This window comes from Adiantum capillus-veneris, chromosome 15 (genome assembly GCF_014529385.1).
Source record: "Adiantum capillus-veneris isolate H3 chromosome 15, ASM1452938v2, whole genome shotgun sequence".
Taxonomy (NCBI): Eukaryota; Viridiplantae; Streptophyta; class Polypodiopsida; order Polypodiales; family Pteridaceae; genus Adiantum; species Adiantum capillus-veneris.
This window is the reverse complement of record NC_140945.1, coordinates 49982398-50002735: the sequence shown is the minus strand read 5'-3', so window position 1 is coordinate 50002735 and position 20338 is coordinate 49982398.

Below are 20338 nucleotides of genomic sequence, written 5' to 3'. Positions count from 1 at the left end.
AAATTTACTCAAACTCCTCACCTCACTCACCACCACTCAAGAGCTCTCTAAAAAATCTACCCACAAGCTCGATTCAAACTCCAAACGCCTCGACCTACAAGCCCTTGCCTACCTGCTGACACTACAAGGTGAGTCGAGTTGATCAACACTTGAAATCGTCCTCGATGGTGACCAAAATATACAAGAAAAACCATCACAAAGTCAACAACTCCAGCCAAAAAATTCCTCTCTCAAACCATTGCAAAAGCTTCACCAAACTCCACTCTATTGGACTCTTTGGAGTAGTGCCAACCCTAATGGCACCGATACAGGGTCACATAGTCTTGCAGAAAGCCGCACCTTCTTCCCTCAATTCCTTGCACACACACATCCATGGAATCCTCATAACTTCCATAGACTCTCCCAAGTGAAAAATTGAAGAGAGAAAGCTCTCATTCACTCCTCCACACACTCGAAAACAGGACGCGAACGCAACGGGACTGCACTAGACCACCTGTAGGAACCCTGCTTCCTCCCACACACAGAGGGGTGAAAGTGTTGATATTTCTCTTCCAAAGTCCTCCCTCATCCCGGAACATCGTGGAACCGTGAATGATGTGGAAATTTTAATCCATTTTACACCCTTTTTTGTCATTTTTTGACCTTTTTTGGCCTAGTTTTGGCCAGTTTTGACCCCCGACAGGGCATTTTTCGCAAGAAAAACCAAATTCACCAAATTTTTCACACTTGATCCTCGATACCCAAATCACTTTTCCACATCCCCACATTCTATTTTTAACGACTTCTAGGGCGATGCACGTATCACCGCATATCAGGCGCCGCAAATAGATAGTTACCGCATGTCCCAAACTTCTTGAGCGGGATAAGAGTACCCACACTTGTCACTTGCATTATTTACATTCTAGAAAGCTCAAACACATTATCTAGAGCCAAAATAAGCCACCTAGAACCATATCAAAGGCCCCGATACCCTATATAGGCATGTACATGTGTCCAACTGCCGACATGCAACCACGCATATTTACAATGTGCACACGTTGCACCTTTTTTCGAACTTGAAACCACTTTTCAAAGCTCCCAAATTCATGTATTTACATCTTTTCTAACATATGATCATGCATATACGCACTACTTTGTACATACCAAAAGTGGTTTATCATCATTGCCCAACCCCAAGTAGAGCATTTATGCTCAACACTTGCATCAAACAGTGACAAAAAAACTGCAAAAATGACCCCAAAATTCCTCCAGGATCATAGGGAAACCCGTCAAGCTTCATAGCACCACCTATGTGCCCAAGATTTCCACTCACACCAAATAAGAAAGCTTTTATATTCTTGCATGAATGCCATCCTTCACCTGGATCCCAGGAATAATCTGAATCTTCTCCAAGGTTGGCACATGCCATGTTGTACCATACTTTGTTACAATCATCAGAACCCACAAATACCTCAAAATGCAACTCATAACTAGAGCCCATTTGATTGACAACCATAAATTGCACATCATCTTCCTGACGCCATCAGCTGCTCTTCATTTCTTATGGCTAAGAGATCATCACTCCAAGCATTAACAACTCCATTCCAAAATTGAAAACATGCTTCAAAAACACTATCACCAGCATCTTCTTCTTCTAGATAAGACATTTTCCAGTTGAAAAGACAAAGACATGCATACTAGGCCACATAATACATCATTACCCAATCTTCATCATGCCAACTAGACCCAAGACTTGCTAACTGCCAATTAGGATCTTCACAGATAAAGGGATATGTCCCTGGGGGGTTCAATATGTGTAAAACTACCATATCATGTGCGTTCAAGACATGTTTGTAAAACCCGTTATCTGTGAATTTTGTTAAGAATATAATGTACCCTTTTCTTTTAAAATCTGTAAGTTTTTTTCAAATTTGAAAAAATAATGCCCTTCTGTATATATATTTCTGTAAGTTTCAAGAACTTTAAATACCCTTCTGTTGAACTCACGTGATAGGTTACATTTTTATCAGGTGACCTCCTCGAGGATATGTCCTAAACATACATTGAAGTTTGTGAAATGCATCCATCAAATCATCATGCAAGCAAAAGGTCACTTTAACCTCCTTGTCATCCACATCCTCAAGAAGTTTATACTTAACAACCGTAGGTCGCATATTCTCACGGACATCCCTTGGAGATGGCACTAGCATCAAATCCTTGCATACATAGAAGTCATCCCTATCACCTTCATGACCCAATGTCTTTGCATCACAACCACTATAGGGTTGCCCAACCCCTAGCTTTGGTAAAGCACATGGACCCAAGGTCACATCAACCATCATAGCATCATTATCTCCTACGTCATCTTTGCTTGATGTGGAAAATCCCTGACCATATCCCATCATCTCATCATCAAATCAAGCATCCATATCATGTTGCTGCAAAGCTGCTTCCCAAAAGATACGTTTCTCTTTGTGCAAGGCTACCATATCCTTCAATGGATCTAGTGACTCTATGTCATCATCACATACATCATCGCACCAACTCTCGCAAACATCAGATGTGTCACCATCATAGGTTGCCTCATCCTTGTCAATTTTAGTTTCATCATCTTCACTTTCTGTGCTAGTGCTCAAACTTTCACATTTGTCTGCTGCGTCCTTGCCATTTTGCACCATTGGCATGTGTATGCTCTCCAAATTTGCTTCACATATTTCATTTGCATTGACTTTGTGCATATGGGCATCCACACCTGTATCCAAGCTATTATCCTTGCTAGCATGACCACCTGCAATCATGACTTTATGCACATAAAGGTCATCCACACTATCAATTCCGAGTATAGACAAAGGGCACTTCATGCCTCTAGCAACACACAAGTTTCTCTCCTTTCTTAGCGCTAACTTCAATGCTTCATGCATGGAACTGGGCTCTTTCTCTTGGAATTTCATCTTAAGGACCGGCCGCAATAGACTCGTGAATACCTGTATTCTTTGGCTATTTGTAAATGCGGAATAAAATTCCTCTTTAGACATGGCTTCCACATGCAATAGAGCATCTTTCCACACTCTCCAAGCATCATCAAATCTTGACCAAAAATCTGCAACAGACTCATGCTCTTGCATAAACAAACTAGTGACCTGTTTCCATGCATCTTGGTGAGGAATCACCTTTTTAAACCGCTTCAAAAAGCATATCTTAAAGCTGTCCCAATTCACTTTGTCATCCTGTGACAATCTCTCAAACCATTCTCTTGCATTACCTCTGACCACCAGATTGATACCTACAAGCTTTTGTGGCTCACTTGGAATTGCACGGCATAAACATGTCAAGTCGAACTCATATGATGCAAGCCAACCGTCTACAGCCTCAGAACCTGTGAAAATTGATGGTTGGAATGGCACCACCATCATGAAACTTCCTTCAACATCCAAAATTTGTGTACATCACTGCTCAAAATCCTAATTCTGGGTGCACAACGGGTAATTTTTGCTCCCCAGCGGGATCACCAAAGGATAATGGAGCAAAAGACACCATGCGCACACTCACACACCCAGACAGCTCAACACCACACAAGGAATTTACTTGAATTCCAACCCACACACACCACCACTCCAAATTTCCCAGAAAACTCTACCCGCAAGCTCAATTCAAACTCCAAACGCCTCGACCTACAAGCCCTTGCCTGTGCCCGCAGACACTACAAGGTGAGTCGAGTTGATCAACACTTGAAATCGCCCTCGATGGTGACCAAAATATACACAAAAAACCATAAAAAACCCAAAAACTCCAGCCACAAATGACCACTCTCAAACCATTGCAAAAGCTTCACCAAACTCCACTCTGTTGGGTAACGCCAACCCTAATGGCACCGATACAGGGTCACATAGTCTTGCAGAAATCCGCACCTTCTTCCCTCAATTCCTTGCACACACACATCCATGGAAACCTCAGAACTTCCATAGAATCTTCCAAGTGCAAAATTGAAGAGAGAAAGCTCCCATTCACTCTTCCACACACTCGAAAACAGGACGCGAACGCGACGAGACTACACTAGACCACCTGTAGGAACCCTGCTTCCTCCCACACACAGAGGGGTGAAAGTGCTGATATTTCTCTTCTAAAGTCCTCCCTCAGCCTGGACCATCATGGCACCATGAATGATGTGGCAATTTTAAGCCATTTACCCCCTTTTGACTATTGTTTGACCTTTTTTGGCCCAGTTTTGGCCAGTTTTGACCCCAAGCAGGCATTTTTCGCAGGAAAAACCCCAAACGGACTCCAAAATTCACCAAATCTCGCACGCTTGATCCTTGATACCCAGAGCACTTTTCCACATCCCCACATTCTATTTTTAACCACTTCTAGGGCGATGCACATATCACCGCAGATCAGGCACCGCAAATAGATAGTTACTGCATGTCCCAATCTTCTTGAGCGGGATAAGAGTACCCACACTTGTCACTTGCATTATTTACATTCTAGAAAGCTCAAACACATTATCTAGATCCAAAATAAGCCACCTAGAACCATATCCAAGGCCCCGATACCCTATACGGGCATGTACATGTGTCCGACTGCCATTAGGCAAAATTTGGACTCACAAAGGGGCCCTTTAAGGAGTTTGACTTTACCTCTCTCTACCAAAAAGGGCGCATGGATAAATTTTTGCAAACAAACTCCAAAGTTGGCAAAGGTTTGACAGTTAGAATGTCCTCTTCAAGCTCTATCTACTGCGTCGGAATCTAAGTGAATCAAAAAAAGAATCTTCTAAAATATGAGGAATCTCATGGCGTGCTATATATCAGTAGATAGAGCTTGAAGAGGAAATTCTAACTGTCAAACCTCCGCCAACTTTGGAGTTTGTTTGCAAAAAATTATCCATGCGCCCGTTTTGGTAGAGAGAGGTAAAGTCAAACTCCTTAAAGGGCTCCTTTGTGAGTCCAAATTTTGCCTAATGCGACACGCAACCACGCATATTTACAATGTGCACATGTTGCACCTTTTTGCGAACTTGAAACCACCTTGCAAAGCTCCCAAATGCATGTATTTACATCGTTTTGAACATACGACCATGCATATACGCACTACTTTGTACATACCAAAAGTGGTTTATTAGAGTGACAAAGGTAAAGGCAAAGGCAAAGACAATGATGATAAAGAGGAGAAACCAAAGAGTTCGGTTAAGATTGAAGAACTGAACATAGTGCAAGATGATTGTGATGCACAAGACATCAATATGTTGACTGAAAATAATGATGTATTTTATGATGCACAAGAAACTCTACCTTTGCAAAGTTCTATGCGAGCAGAGCTACTTGTTAGTGGTGAAGTGTCCCATACATGGATTCTTGATTCGGGTGCTTCGTTGCATGTCACACCTCATAGGCATTGGTTTACTATATATGAGGAAACCATTGGCATTGTTACGCTAGGTGACAGCTACTCTTGTGACATTGTGGGCATAGGTGATATTGCTATGGTTATGGCAAATGGGGTGAGGTTTACCATACATAATGTGCATCACGTTCTAGCTTTGACACGAAATTTGATTTTGGTTGGACATCTTGATGACTTGGGTTACAAAGTCACTTTTCATCAGCAGTCTTGGCGTATTGCGAAAGGTCATGTTATTTTAGCCCATGGTTCTAAAGTTGGTACACTTTATCCTCTTTATGTATCTGACAAGAACAATGTTCTTTCTGTAACCCACCTGCCAACTGTTGCTTTGTGGCATAGCCGGTTAGGTCATATGTCAAAGAAGGGAATGGAAACTCTTTCTCGTTTGGGCTACTTACCGTCTTTACCATTTTCTGATTTTCCCTTTTGTGAACACTATCAATATGGTAATCAAACACGAGCACATTGTACACAGTCTTTTGACAAAGAAAGAAAGCCCTTAGAGCTTGCGCATAGTGATTTATGTGGTCCTATGCCTTTTAAATCCCATGGTGGTGCGTCTTATTATGTTACATTCATTGACGATGCAACACGACATGTTTGGGTTTGTGCCATGAAGTCTAAAGATGAGAGTTTTTCTTGTTTCAAAAAGTTCTTACCTAGTGTGGAAACTCAGTCTGAACATAAGTTGAAAGCTTTACGCTCAGAAAATGGTGGAGAATATGTCTCCAAAGAGTTTGCAGACTTCTGTTCAAGTAGGGGAATTAAGCGCGAGTTTACACCTCCTTATACCCTTGCACAAAATGGTGTTGCCGAACGAATGAATAGGACCATCCAAGAGAGGATTATGTCTATGCTATCACAGGCTAATTTACCGCAAGCGTTTTGGGCTGAAGCATTATACACTACTGTGTATTTGATCAATAGATCACCACATGCTTCATTACAGTTTCGTGTACCTTTGCAGTTATGGTCAGAACATAAGTTGTCTTATGAAAAACTTCGTACATTTGGCTGCGAAGCTTATGCACATGTACCCAAGGAGTTGCGTGCTAAGCTTGACCCTAAGTCCAGGAAATGCATCTTTATTGGCTATGGTGTAGATGGTCAATTTGGCTATCGTTTATGGGATCCGGAAAGTCGATCAGTAATCCGTAGCAGTGATGTTGTCTTCAATGAGACCAAGATGCATACGCATCCAACAAAAGAGGTTGAATTCCGGAAAGTGACGTTTTCCGATGTATCACCTCCTGCACAGATAGCTCCAAAGACAATTACTACACAGGCTAGTACAAGCTGTGATCAGCCGAGGAGATCTCAAAGAGTCTCACATTCGCCAAAACGGTTTGTTCCAGGTGTGGACTTTGTGTTGCTGACAGATAGTGGTGAGCCTTCTTGTTTCAAAGAGGCTATGCTAGCCAATGATAAGGTTCAGTGGGAACATGCTATGAAGAGGAAACTATCCAGTATTGCAAAGAACAAAACATGGGAACTTGTTCCATTGCCAAAAGGTAGGAAATCTTTGCCTTGTAAATGGGTTTACAAGAAGAAGATTGCATTGAATGTTGAGAATTACAAAGCTCGTTTAGTGGCCAAAAGGTTTCAAGCAAGAATATGGTGTAGATTTCCAGGAAATCTTTTCTCCAGTGGTCAAGATGACGACACTAAGAATGTTGCTTGCTTTGGTTGCCACTGAAGATATGGAGATTGATCAAATGGATGTCATTACATCTTTCTTACATGGTGATCTTGAGGAAGAGATTTATATGCAGCAACCTGAAGGGTTTGTGCTCAAGGGCAAGGAACATTTGGTATGTAAGCTTCTGAAAAGTCTCTATGGCTTGAAGCAATCGTCCAGACAATGGTATCAAAAGTTTGATGCATTTATGCGTTGCATAGGCTATAAGTGGAGTAATGAGAATCCATGTCTTTACATGAAAAGACAACCAAATAGACAGCTTATTATGATTTTCCTTTATGTAGATGACATGCTTATTGCTAGTCATTCTAAGAAGGACATTGTTGACTTGAAAACCAAGCTAAAAAGTCAATTTCACATGAAAGATTTGGGTGAAGCCAATCACGTTTTGGGTATGCGCATTACTTGTGATCGTAAGAAGAGGTTGTTGTACCTTTGTCAAAAAGAGTATGTGCACAAGGTTCTTGATCGTTTCAACATCCTTGAGTACTACATTGCTTGCATATTTGAACTTAGCAAGAACGATTGTCCCAAATCTGCTGAGGAAAAAGCTGCGATGGCTAAAATTCCTTATGCTTCAACTTGTGGTAGTCTCATGTATGCCATGGTGGCTACAAGACTTGACATTGCACATGGAGTGGGAGTTGTCAGCAGATTTATGTCTAACCCTGGTAAAAAGCATTAGGATGTTGTCAAGACGATTCTCAGATACTTGAGTGGCACTGCAGATAGAGAGTTATGATATGGTCATGGAGAGTCATCCATTCAAGGATTTGTAGACAATGATTATGCAGGTTGTGTTGACAGTCGTAAATCAACAATAGGTTGGATTTACACATTTGCTGGTTCTGCTATTTCTTAGAGATCCGTTCTTCAAGAATGTGCATCCATTTCTACCACAGAAGCAGAGTATGTTGCATTGAGTGAGGCATACAAAGAAGCTTTTTGGATTTCTTGCCAAGTGAAAGATCTTGGATTGGAGCAACGTACACTAGTTCTACATTGTGACAGTCAAAGTGCTATTGCCTTGGCTAACAATCCAGTGTTTCATTCCAGAACGAAACACATTGATGTGCGCTATCACTTCAGTCGTGAATGCCTGGAAAACAAGAGCCTTGATTTAGTGAAGATTCCTACGTCAGAGAACACAGTGGATGCACTCACTAAGAGTCTCTCCAGCCATCAGTTTCAACACTGTCGTAAGTTGATGGGCATTGGGTGAAGAGTGGCGCTCTTCCATTTTTATAGTCTCCCACATTGGCCATCAAGTGGGAGAATGTTAGGTCTAATGGCCATGTGGTCGACCGCCCATCACTAACTGTCGCTAACCCTAAGTGTACAGCTATACGCTTGTGTGAGCCACAAACACTAAGTACAATGTGTATTGTGCCTTAGTGCATAAGATAAGAGAAGAAAGAAAGGGGGCATATGTACAGTACGTTGGCTCTCCCCCTTCATCCTGTGTGTGGCTATGGTGGTGTGTGTGTGAGTGTGTGCATGCGTATTCTTCTTCTGTTGTGCTCCCAGCTCCTCCCCATCACACCTATCACAAACAGAGGCCCCACACCTTTCCGGCTCATGTTTCAAACACATATCCTCCGACATCAGAGGAAGAGTATGTTCACAAGGTCATGAAACATTTTGACATGCAAGGGGAAAAAGCATTTAGTACCCCAATGGCTGCTTATGAGAAACTTAGCAAGCATGATTGTCTAGAATCGGATGTTGAAAAGGCATAGATGGCAAAGGTTCCGTATTCTTTCGCAATTGGCAGTCTCATGTTTGCCATGGTTAGCACACGGCCACACATTGCATGTAATGGGAGTGGCGAGGGGATTGGTCAACAGGTGGAAAATCCACGCAAAAAGCATTGGGAAGCAGTGAAGCACATCTTGAGATACATCAAGGGCTCAGCCAGCAAGTGCTTACGCTTTGGGAATAGTGTGGCATAGTTGGATACACTTATTAGGGTTATGCGGTTGGTGTGGACAATAGGCGATCCACATCCGGCTATGTTTTCTTGTTTGCCAAAGGAGATGGAGTTTCTTAGAGATCATGTCTCCATAATTGCACTTCATCTTCCACCACTAAGGTAGAGTATGTTGCAATTGCCAGTTCCAATAAGGAAGTTGTGTGGTTATCTCTTTTAGTAGGATACCTTGGTATACACTAGACTCAGTGCTACATTAAGACAATTAGAGTGCAATTGCGTTAGCAAAGAACCCCGTGTTCCACTCCAAGTTAAACCACATAAAGGTCAGGTATCATGTGGTATGATATATTTTGGCTAGCAAACACATTGAGTTAGCCAAAGTTCACACAGATGAAAACCCAACGGATGCTCTAATGAAGAGCTTAGCCTTAGAGAGGTTTGCACATTGCATAGAGATGATGGATGTAGTGTGAAGCTACAGTCATGCTTCATGTTTGTATAATTTGATATAATAGCTCATACATTCTTTAGCCAGTTGGGCCACATTGGCCTTCAGGTGGGAGATTATTAGGTTTCAATCCCCGTGGCTGGTTTCGGCAGGACAACCATCCACTTACATTGTTTGCTTAAAAGTAAATAAGGAGTTGAGAGCCATTGCTCTCATGTGCTCCACCCAATACTATGTAATGCTTCTCCTTTCCCGTTCTCTCCTTCCCTCTCTTGCACTCATGAATCTTCATCCTCACACGGAGCCGGGGTGCTCGCACTGCCATCTGGTAGCAAGGAGTAATTTAGCTTCATGGAGGGGAGTAGTAGCTTGGAGGCTTGTGCCATGAGGGTGGAGATCTGCCTCACAGAGGGGCACCCAATAGCCCTTCCTTGCATCTGTGCATATTAGACCAGCCCTATGTTTTTTTAAGTGGGAGTGGTCCTCCCTCCCACCACCTCTCTTGGGGTGGAATAGGAGGCCAAAACCTATGGCGGTCCCTGCTTGAGGATTGGATGGTGTGTGGTAGGCCTAGTCTAGTCCGTGGTAGTGAGTTTGTCCCTTCGAAGGGGCATGGTCGAAGGGGCATGACTCCCTTTAATAGCCTAGAGCCTATGTACTCAGCATCAGTAGTTCCATCTTGTGGGTGATGTTCAAGTGAAGGCTCTTGTGAAGTCGATGATGGAATGTCTCACTTCCCCCCTTTTGCAGCTTGGTCTCGGTTCTCTCCTCAAGGTCTTGTTTGGGTCCGGTGGTATTGGCTCTCAGGCTCCAACCTTTTCTCAGTGCTCCTCTATAGCGGCCCGTCGTGCTGGCGTTGATTGTTCTTCTGTCTTTCGTCTACTCCTCGGTGTTAGTAAGGTGTCTCTCCATCTCATATCTATTGTTTGCTATGTTATTTTGTGGATTGAGGGTTCCCTAAAAAACTCTTTGGAGGATGTATGGTCTTGTGTTGTTGGTCTTACTAGTGATGGGTGATGCCCAGGCTCGATTGGAGCAAGGCTTGATTGTAAATTTTTTAAGTTTTATTAATTTAGTACTCGCTGTTTGTGAGTTTTGCAAAAAGCCTAAAAAAAAAGTAGCTCACACTTTCACCGTATAGAACAAACAAAATACCCCAAAACTGGCACAGAGTAACCCTCTTTGAACCTCCCCAAAAACGTACAAATTTTTTTATAGTTGGCTATTGTTAAAAGAGGTTTTCCTAGACATCTTTGAACTAGTACCATATGTTGTGGGCTACAGTAGTTTAATTTTGCAAAGAGGCACAGAGTAACCCTCTTTGAACCTCCCCAAAAACGTACACAAATATTTTGGCTGACTATTGTTAAAAGAGATTTTACCACACATCTTTAAAAGTAGTACCATATGTTGTGGGCTACAATAGTTTAATAGATCCCATTGCCCAAGAACTTCTGCAAAGAGGCACTCATTTTTATCACGACAACAAGAGAGTACAAGAGGACCTTTTATCCTTCCTTTTCTCAAGGTTTTTTTTTTTTTCGAGAAAGTTGAATTGGATTAAAAAGAGCAGAAATAAAAAGGTACACAGAACCCACGGGTGGGGGGTGGGTTAACCCTTATCACAAACTCAAGGAGCCATAGATTCCTTCATCTTGATTCTAACAGCTTGGGTGAATCTCGGCACACAATGTCTCCATTTTTGCCATCTCATACTTTTTTGGAGCATGGTGCTGGTTACATTATCAGGCAAGGGGAAAGAGGCCATATTACACAATTGGACACCTGAAGACTTGAGATCTTTTTTAAGGATAGACAGGGGAAAGGAGGAGGGTTGTAGGAAAACAGTAGCATTTCTCTTCAGCCAAGTGAACCACAGAATATGCCCTCTCCAAATATTCCACAGGGGTACATTCATTCCTTTACAGTTTCCCAGCAATAAGTCTTTGTAATCAAGCTTACTAACAGAGAATTGGGACAAAACTTCCTGCATTAACTTGATGATTCCCCTATTTTCTTTACAGTTAAACCAGAGGTGTACACAATCTTCTATGGTAACTTTGCACCTGCTATAGATTCCATTGCCCAGACCAGCCTTCAGAGCTCTTTTGGCAGTCCAGATACCCTGATGCATTAGGAGCCACATCAAAGTGCTATGCTTATTTGAACTTGGGTAAGCCCATAGACAAAGAAATCTATAGGTCCACTGTTTACTGCTCCAGCTAACTATCCACAGTTGATTGAGCTTTTGTTTAAGGGGGTGCTCAACAATGCCTTTATCTTTGAACTATTTGTGCATGAGACGAGATAAATATTCCAGCTTGCAGGTAGCTTGAGAAGCTCTTATTGGCACCTGGCACTTATCCAGGAAATCATTAGCCCATTGAATGCACCACCTAGCATCTGCTTCTAGTAATTGGAAGTCTCTCTGAAGAGTAATGGGAGCCTTCAGTTTTCCATTCTCCATCACATCTTTCCAGCATCTTATACCTGCTTTAAACCATTTGTTTCCTCTTCTGCCAGGACCAGCTTCAGATTTACCTGCAAAAAAGCCAAGCCAGAGAGAGTCTAGCATAAAGGAGCAATAATTAGATAAGATTTCCTTTTTGAGATTCCAATTACCTTTGACCTCATTCCAAGCATTCCACATTCTGCAGACCAGTTTGGAGCCATATGGGACACATCACAGGGGCTAGTAGAATCTCTTTAAATTGGAGGTTACTCCATGATTTATAGTGCTTTAGCTTGAATTTATGAATATCCCTCTTCAGCAGTAAGGCCTAGTAGTCCACAGATTCTGAAGCTCTCCAGATCCATTTAGCTGCCATTTTTACAGCAAGATGTTTAAGGTTGAGAATGCCAAGACCGCCTTTCACCTTTGGTAGGCAACAAATGTCCCAAGAGACTTTGGATACTCTGTGCTGACCTATGCCTCCTCCCCACAAGAAGTTCCTAGCCATACTGGTTATTTGCTTCAGCTGAAATTGAGTTGGAAACCAACAGGACAAAAAGAAAACAAGAGAAGGTAATAAATAATGATTAATCACAAAAGCTCTAGATGAAACTGAAGATTGATGGTATTGTCAGTATTGCAATTTTTGTTTGAATTTATTCACAACCCATTCCCATCTCTGTGCATAGGTGACTCTGAACCCCGTTGGGATGCCAAGGAGCCTGAAGATTTGCCCTTCTCTTATTTGGATACATCCAACATCCATAATGATCTGTGGGATTTGATCTATGGAGCATCTGTACCCAGTTTTTGTATGGTTGATCTGAGAGACACTTGCCAGGCAAAAAGTGTCTAAGCATTTCCAAAAGGACTCAGCTGATTCACTATCATTACTCATGAGAGAATTGGTGTCATCTGCAAACTGCTGGAGGACCAAGTCCTTATGAGAACCAGGGATTTTGATGCCTTTTATTTGGCCCTTGTCTAGAGCATCCTGCACTAGCCATCCCAAAGAATCAGAGCTTATGGCATACAACAAAGGAGCTATAGGACAACCCTGTCTAATGGATCTCATAAGAGGGAAAGAGTCTGAGAGATCTCCATTAATAGAAACCCTAGCAAAAGCATTGCCAAAAAGAATCTGCACATATTTTATGAACCTTTTGCCAAAACCAATGTCATGCAGAGATTGAAAAACAAAGTCCCATTCCATCCTGTCATAAGCCTTATCAAAGTCTATTTTGAAGAGAATGTAATCAAGCTCACTGTCCTGCAAGAAGTCAATGGCCTCCCAAAGTGTGATTATAGCATCTAAGATAAATCTTCCTTTTATGAATCCCTTTTGCTCAGGTAAAATGATTTGATGCATAATGAGGCTCAACCTCTTGGCCAGAGACAGGGAAAACACTTTATACACTAAATTCAGACAAGAGATTGGCCTCCAGTTCCCAAGGTCCTCCTTACACCCCCTTTTATGAATGAGCCTAATAATACCAGTGTTCATTGAAGTAGCCAGAGCTCCTACCCTATTGGACTCACTCCAAATGGACAAGAGATGTGGCACCAGAAAGTCCTTGTAGGTTTTAAAAAATTCATTTGGTAAACCATTTGAACCAGGTGACTTTCCATCTTTAAGAGAATCAATAGCCTCAATTATCTCTCCCTCAGACAGAGGCTGATCCATCTTCTTGGCTAGCTACACAGGAACAGATTTCTTCCTTATGCCAGCTATTTTAGCCCTTGCAGAAGTCTGATCAACACCTCTTTTGGGGGGAGATGAGAAAATGTCAGAGTAAAAGTCTTTAGCAACTTTCAGATTCATAGAGTGAGAATCCACCACATTCCCTTGAGAATTCTTCAAAAAGGGAATAAAGTCTTTAGTTTTTTTTTCTTTAGCAGATTGAACATGTTTTTATCATCTCTGTCAATCTTTTCTGCCCAAAATTCCCTTGTCCACTGGAGTGAGGCCTTGGCAGCTAAGAGCTCCTCTTCCTTCAAATTGTCTTTAAGCTCATTTAGGAAGGGGCTAGGAGGCTCCCTAGGACTTGGCGAGATTCTAAAGTATCAATTTTTCTCCTTATCATCATCCTTCTTTTACTCCTTAAGTCTCTAGCTTTTTTTTTATACTCGGTTAAAAGCTTTTGAGAGAGTTTCACAGCTTGGTCCCAGGCTTTAAAAGCAGAAGCATTGAGAGCAAAAGCATGATAAAAAAAATCTCTGATTTTTTCTCTGATAACATCTATAGCAAACAATGATTGATCAAGATGGGGCCACCCAGCTTTATACATGCATGCTTCTTTCTGAATTTCAACAATGACAGGAGCATGATCATACAGTAATAGAGAATTGTCCTTACAGCAAGTTACCTGCCACACAGTATCCTTTACCTCGGTACTTACATAGATTCTGTCCAACCTGGCTGATTTGAAGCAATTTCCATACTGTGTATTAGACCAGGTCATACCAGTTTCCTATGAAATATCTACAAGATGTAGCTTGGATACTGCATTATCCCAACTGACTTTTTCTTTACCACTTAGGGCTTGCCCCATCTGCTACCATTTGTCCTTGACAGTTTCGACCATGTTATAATCACCAGCACACACACAGGGATTTGTCAACTTGGACAGATCCTCCCACATGCCAGACCTTTCCACAGTAGAGTTAGAAGCATAGATGGACACAAGAGTGAAGTCAAAAGGTTTATCAATAGTTACAGCCACCCAGCTACCTCTAGCATCAGTTTGAACATTTTTCACCAGGTTAGCATATTTACCAGAAACTCCAAGAGCAGCTCCTCCTTTTCCATGAGTGTGAGAGGTGACATGCCACTTATATCCTGCACCCAGTCTCAGCAGATTAGAAATCAAAGCTTGACCCTTGACTTTTATTTCCTGCAAACATACAAAATCTGGCTTGAGGTTAGAGTCTAGAAACCAGTTTTTAATAACTTGGGCTCTGAGAGGATCAGTTAATCCTTTACAGTTCAACGACACTATTTTTATGTCGGGGCACTTCATTTCTTGCTATTTTTGGTAGGTTTGGACAATGTCAGAGAGGCCCTTGTAGGATCCTTAGATACCTCTTTTTTTCTTTTAATTGAGAAATTGGGTGGAAGAGGTATCCTTTCCTCATCTAAGAGAGTCATCTGAGCGTCAACAAACTTGGTAGCACCCACACCAAATTGCCCTTTAGCACTTGTATCTTGTTCTAGCAGTTGGGCTTCAAAAAGGTTGTCCTCATCCTCCTGCCTATTCCTGATCTGAGTGTTAGGGATTTCCATTTCATCTGAATCTGATGAGGTAGAGTGCATCTCTCTGTCCTCTTTCATGGGACTATCTGGAGGAGAGGTTATGTTCTGAAAGGGCTTGGAGGGTGGGTCATGGGGAACTCCAGGGTTATGCTGGGTAGAGTCTTTCCTTCCAGCTTCTTCAGACTTCTGGTCTTTAATGCCCTCTGCCGGCTCACTGTTATCGTAACTGAAAGGGTCAAAGACTTCTTCAAGAAAAGGGCTGAAGCTGTTTCTGTTCCTGGAGGAGGAAGGCTTATTTGATTTGAAGTTCCTCACACTATTCTTCTTGGCCACAGGCTGAAAACCCTTTTTTTCAGGTGGAATTTGAGCTTCTTGTACTGGTTGAGGGTTGATCTCAGGACATTCCTTAATATAGTGTCCTTGCTTTAGGCATTGGAAACAAGCATTGGGGAGATTTTTGTAAGCCACAGATTGAAGATGAAGCAGTTTTCCTTCTGAATCCTTAATGGGGAAAGCTGTTTTCAATTCAGACTTAAGGTCAACTTCTATAAGAAGCTGGGGATCCCATTTGGGGTTAATTTTCCCCCTTGATCTTTGCCCTAGAACCCTCCCAATGCATGAGCCAATGTTCTTCAGCCAAGGATAGTACTCCACCGGCAGGTCAGGGAAGTCAATCCAAATGGGGGCCTTAGTAGGTTTTGGACCTTTAGGTTTGAACCCTAAAAACCAGTTGAAGACCGACAATGGAGAATTCCTTATGATCCACTGCCCTTGGCTAACTATGCGAAATGCATCGCTTTCATCCTCACAGAAGAACAACTAATAATTTTTTGGAAGATACTGAACATGGCTTGTCTTTATTTTTTTGTTCCCCCAGTTGAGGCTCATCCAAGCCTTAAGAGCTTCAATTGAAGGTCTAACTCCATGCAGAAGGCCTATGATCACCCTGCCTTGGAGTTGAGAGTGCCATTGGTCAAGTTCTTTTATGGGGATGGTGACACCATCATCGTCCCCACTTCTCTCACTATGCATATTCTTATTCCTCTCAAGTGCTTCATCTGAGGCTTCGTGTTGCTCAGAATCTTGGGGCCCTCCATTTTTACTCCCTAGGAGAGGATCAAAATGCTTCAGGCCTGCTTCGAACTCCAAGTGCTCATAGAAATCCCTAAAGTCAGGGCATACGTTCTCCACTGTATTTATATCTCTGAGTATGGCTTGCTGCCCACCCATTACTCCTTGCTCCTGTAGCAATGGCTCTACTGCAGCAGTCTTTTGATGATCGAAGACGGAATAAAATCCTCTGCTTGGGCTTCGTGGAGGCATGCCAGCCATGGATGCATAAGACAGGGGGTGAACAACTTTTGATGAACCTTGAATCAGCACACTAGCTTGATACAGTGGATTAAGTGAGCTACTTGGGGCAAGGTGTGAGTTCGCTCTGCTGCCTTGTGCCGTATGCACCAGCTCATTCCTCAAAGCGTCATGAAGCTCCATTTGCCTCCCTTCCCCAAGGGGGAGGGGAGAGCGATAGAGGCGACCAGGTCACGCCCCTTGCTGTTTCTTGACGAGCGCCGAGGCCTGTCAATTTTCCTTCATGACCTGCTCACTGCTGTTCCCTTTGACAATATCCCTCAAGGCTTTTTTTTTATATTCAAGAATGGAGGTAAACAATAGTACGTGGTTACCTTGTAAGCATGCCTCAGGACTAAATAACATGGGGTCTTAAATGAAGACCCCGTCATGGGATCCATGGCGAGCAGCTATGTGCACAAAAGTAGAGGCACACCCGGCAGTTCGATTTTAAACGGACGTGTTCGTGTTTACTTTTTCCCATTTAAGTTTAGTTTATATAGTTTATTTGGCGACTTGTTGACACTGAAATGCACGCACGTGCGTGGTTAGCTCACGAAGCTGCCGTGGCCAAGGTGCCGGGTTCGAATCACTGAGTGGGCGTTGACTTGCATTTTTTGTTGGCCATCCATCTCCCTCGAGATTTTCGCGTGCCACACCCGCCGTCGATCCCATGACGGGGTCTTCATTAAAGACCGGGTGTTCTTTAGTCACGTAGGTAAGCATGGTTTTGGTCAGCTACGTTTATGGCAAGCATGTGGCAAGTGTAAGGTACTCTTTGGACGAATGTTCTTATGGATTGAACCAACATATCAATATAATTTACTGTTAAAAATAAGTCACCTTGTGAGTTTTGAAAAAAAAAAGTCCTCCCAAAACATGCATATATAGCTTTAACGCTTGTCCCAAAACAAAATTAAACAAGGACTAAACAATTTTTTATTTTCCTTTCTTATTTTCTTATTTTCTTTTTTTGCCATACTCATGCTTGTGAGTTGAGAGAATTTGTATTAACTCGAAAAGAATATAGTTGCCCTCAAGCAGTACATGTGCCTTGGGCGGACTAGGGTCCCACTGGAGGCTTCGTGTACACAAACAAAGATACAAAACCAATGGTTACAAACCTACCCTCTTGAGTGTTCCAAGCAGCCATTGCATGAGTGTAATCTTCATCCTTATTGAGTGACCATCTTCTTGCTGCAACACCATGAATGAGCTCAGTGCTCATGCATGCAATAATATCAAAACAAGCTACAACCAGCTTGGCCTCAGATACCTGAAGATTGCCCTTCCTTATTTTCTCTCTATAGAGCCGAGTTCCCCTTTGCATTTGAAACATTGAGTACTTCAACAAGTTTAAATTGTAGTCCCACTTCTATACTATTTATAATGCAGCTTAAAATTTTCAAGGAAGGAGAGACCCTCCATGTGTCACTCAATGCTTCACTTTAAAGGAAACCTTAGAAAATGTCCCATTTTTCTAAAGCTTGGGATCTGTGAAACTTTTCAAGCCTTCCAAAGTAAAAGAAAAGGATTTGACTCTACTTTTCCAACTTTACTTTTCCTTTATTGGAAGGTGGTTCAACTTTGCTTATGGAAAGAAAATGGCCATAAAATTTCAGAATTTAAGAAATCGTTTGTATGCACACTAACAAAATTTTATCGATTTACTTCAAGGTGAACTTAGAATCTAATTAGGATTTTTCAATTAATACACTAAATCCCAATTTTAATTGAACACTGATTTCAAATAGCCCCAAAATAGAAGGACATGTTTGTGTGTGTGTGTGTGTGTGTGTGTGTGTGTGAGAGAGAGAGAGAGAGGGGGGTCTCAAAGAGCGTGGCAAAAGAAAAATCTTGATTGAAATAATTTTAAAGTAAATCTATACATATATAATGGAGCTTAAATTTTTCAAGCAAGAAGAGGACTTCCACATGTCATCCACTGCAGCTTGCACAAATATCCATGTTTGGAACTCCTTGAAATAATCTATAGCCTGACGACCTCAGTGCTTGAAGGTCTCGAATAGCCCCAAAATGGAAGGGCAAGTGTGTGTGTGTGTGTGTGTGTGTGTGTGTGTGTGAGAGAGAGAGAGAGAGAGGTCTTCTATATCTATACTATTTATAATGTAGCTTCAAATTTTCAAGGAAGGAGAGACCCTCCACGTGTCACTCACTGCTTCACTTAAAAGGAAACCTTAGAAAATGTCCCATTTCTCTAAAGCTTAGGATCTTCGAATCTGTGAAACTTTTCAGGCCTTCAAATTTTAACCTTCCAAAGTAAAAGAAAAGTATTTGACTCTACTTTTCCAACTTTACTTTTCCTTTATTGAAGGTGGTTCAACTTTGCTTATGGAAAGCAAATGGCCATAAAATTTTAGAATTTAAGAAATCGTTCGTATGCACACTAGCAAAATTTAATCGATTTACTTCAAGGTGAACTTAGAATCTTGCTAGGATTTTTCAATTAATACACTAAATCCCAATTTTAATTGAACACTGATTTCGAACAGCCCCAAAATAGAAGTACATGTGTATATGTGTGTGTGTGTGTGTGTGTGTGTGAGAGAGAGAGAGAGAGAGAGAGAGAGAGAGGGGAGTCTCAAAGAGCGTGGAAAAAAAGAATTCTTGATTGAAATAATTTTAAAGTAAATCTATACATATATAATGGAGCTTAAATTTATCAAGCAAGAAGAGGACTTCCACATGTCATCCAGTGCATCTTGCACAAATATCCCTGTTTGGAACTCCTTGAAATAATCTATAGCCTGACGACCTCAGTGCTTGAAGGTCTGGAATAGCCCCAAAATCTAAGGGCAAGTGTGTGTGTGTGTGTGTGTGTGTGTGTGTGTGTGTGTGAGAGAGAGAGAGAGTAGCTAAAGTGTTCACTCTTTGTGTGGGTGTGTGTATGTGTGTGCGAGAGAGAACACGATATCACAGTTGTCCGTTGTTGTCTATACATGTGCATACGTGCGTGTGTGTGTGTGTGTGTGTGTGTGTGTGTGTGTGTGTGAGAGAGAGAGAGAGAGAGAGAGAGAGAGAATGTGAGATCACAATTATCCGTAGCCTCTATGTGTGTGTGTGTGTGTGTGTGTGGGGGGAGAGAGAGAGAGAGAGAGAGAGAGAGAGAGAGAGAGAGAGAGAGAGAGAGTCTTACTCAGTGGTGAGAGAAAATGACAGAATATGTGGGGATTTAATGGCAAGAGAGAAAGATAGTGAGTACTTTGGTACAGAGAGAGAGACAGAGACAGAGAGAGAGAGAGAGAGAGAGAGAGAGAGAGAGAGAGAGAGAGAATGCAAGTGGTCCCATAGCCAATGACGAACAAAGTCGAGTAAGCCCAAGCTGACGAATCTAGGACATGGAAAAAATCTAGGGTGGGTGGCGAGCAATTGCAAGTTGACAATGATCGAAGGCAAAGTAAACTGTTGAGTATGTTTTTTTTATAAAAGTGCTAAATTTCTCTGAACTTTGTAAACGTTCTCAATTTCAAATTAGAATTTTAAGGTAAATCTCAAAATTTGTGGGTGGGACTACACTAAACCTAGGTTTTTTCCTATGAACTTTGTAAGCATTCTCACCTTCAAATTAGAATTTAGAGATAAATCTTAGAATTTTGTAGGTGGAATTACACCAAACCTAAGTTTTTTTTAGCACTTCGATACATATCCTCACCTCAAATCTAGAATTTAAAAGTTGTAGGTGGGATTACACTAGACCTAGCCTTTTTTCATGTACTCAGATATATATTGCTCTTTTTCAAAAACTTGAAAAACTTACATATGAGAAAAGTATATTTGAAGGTTTTTACATGATTTTCCTAAAA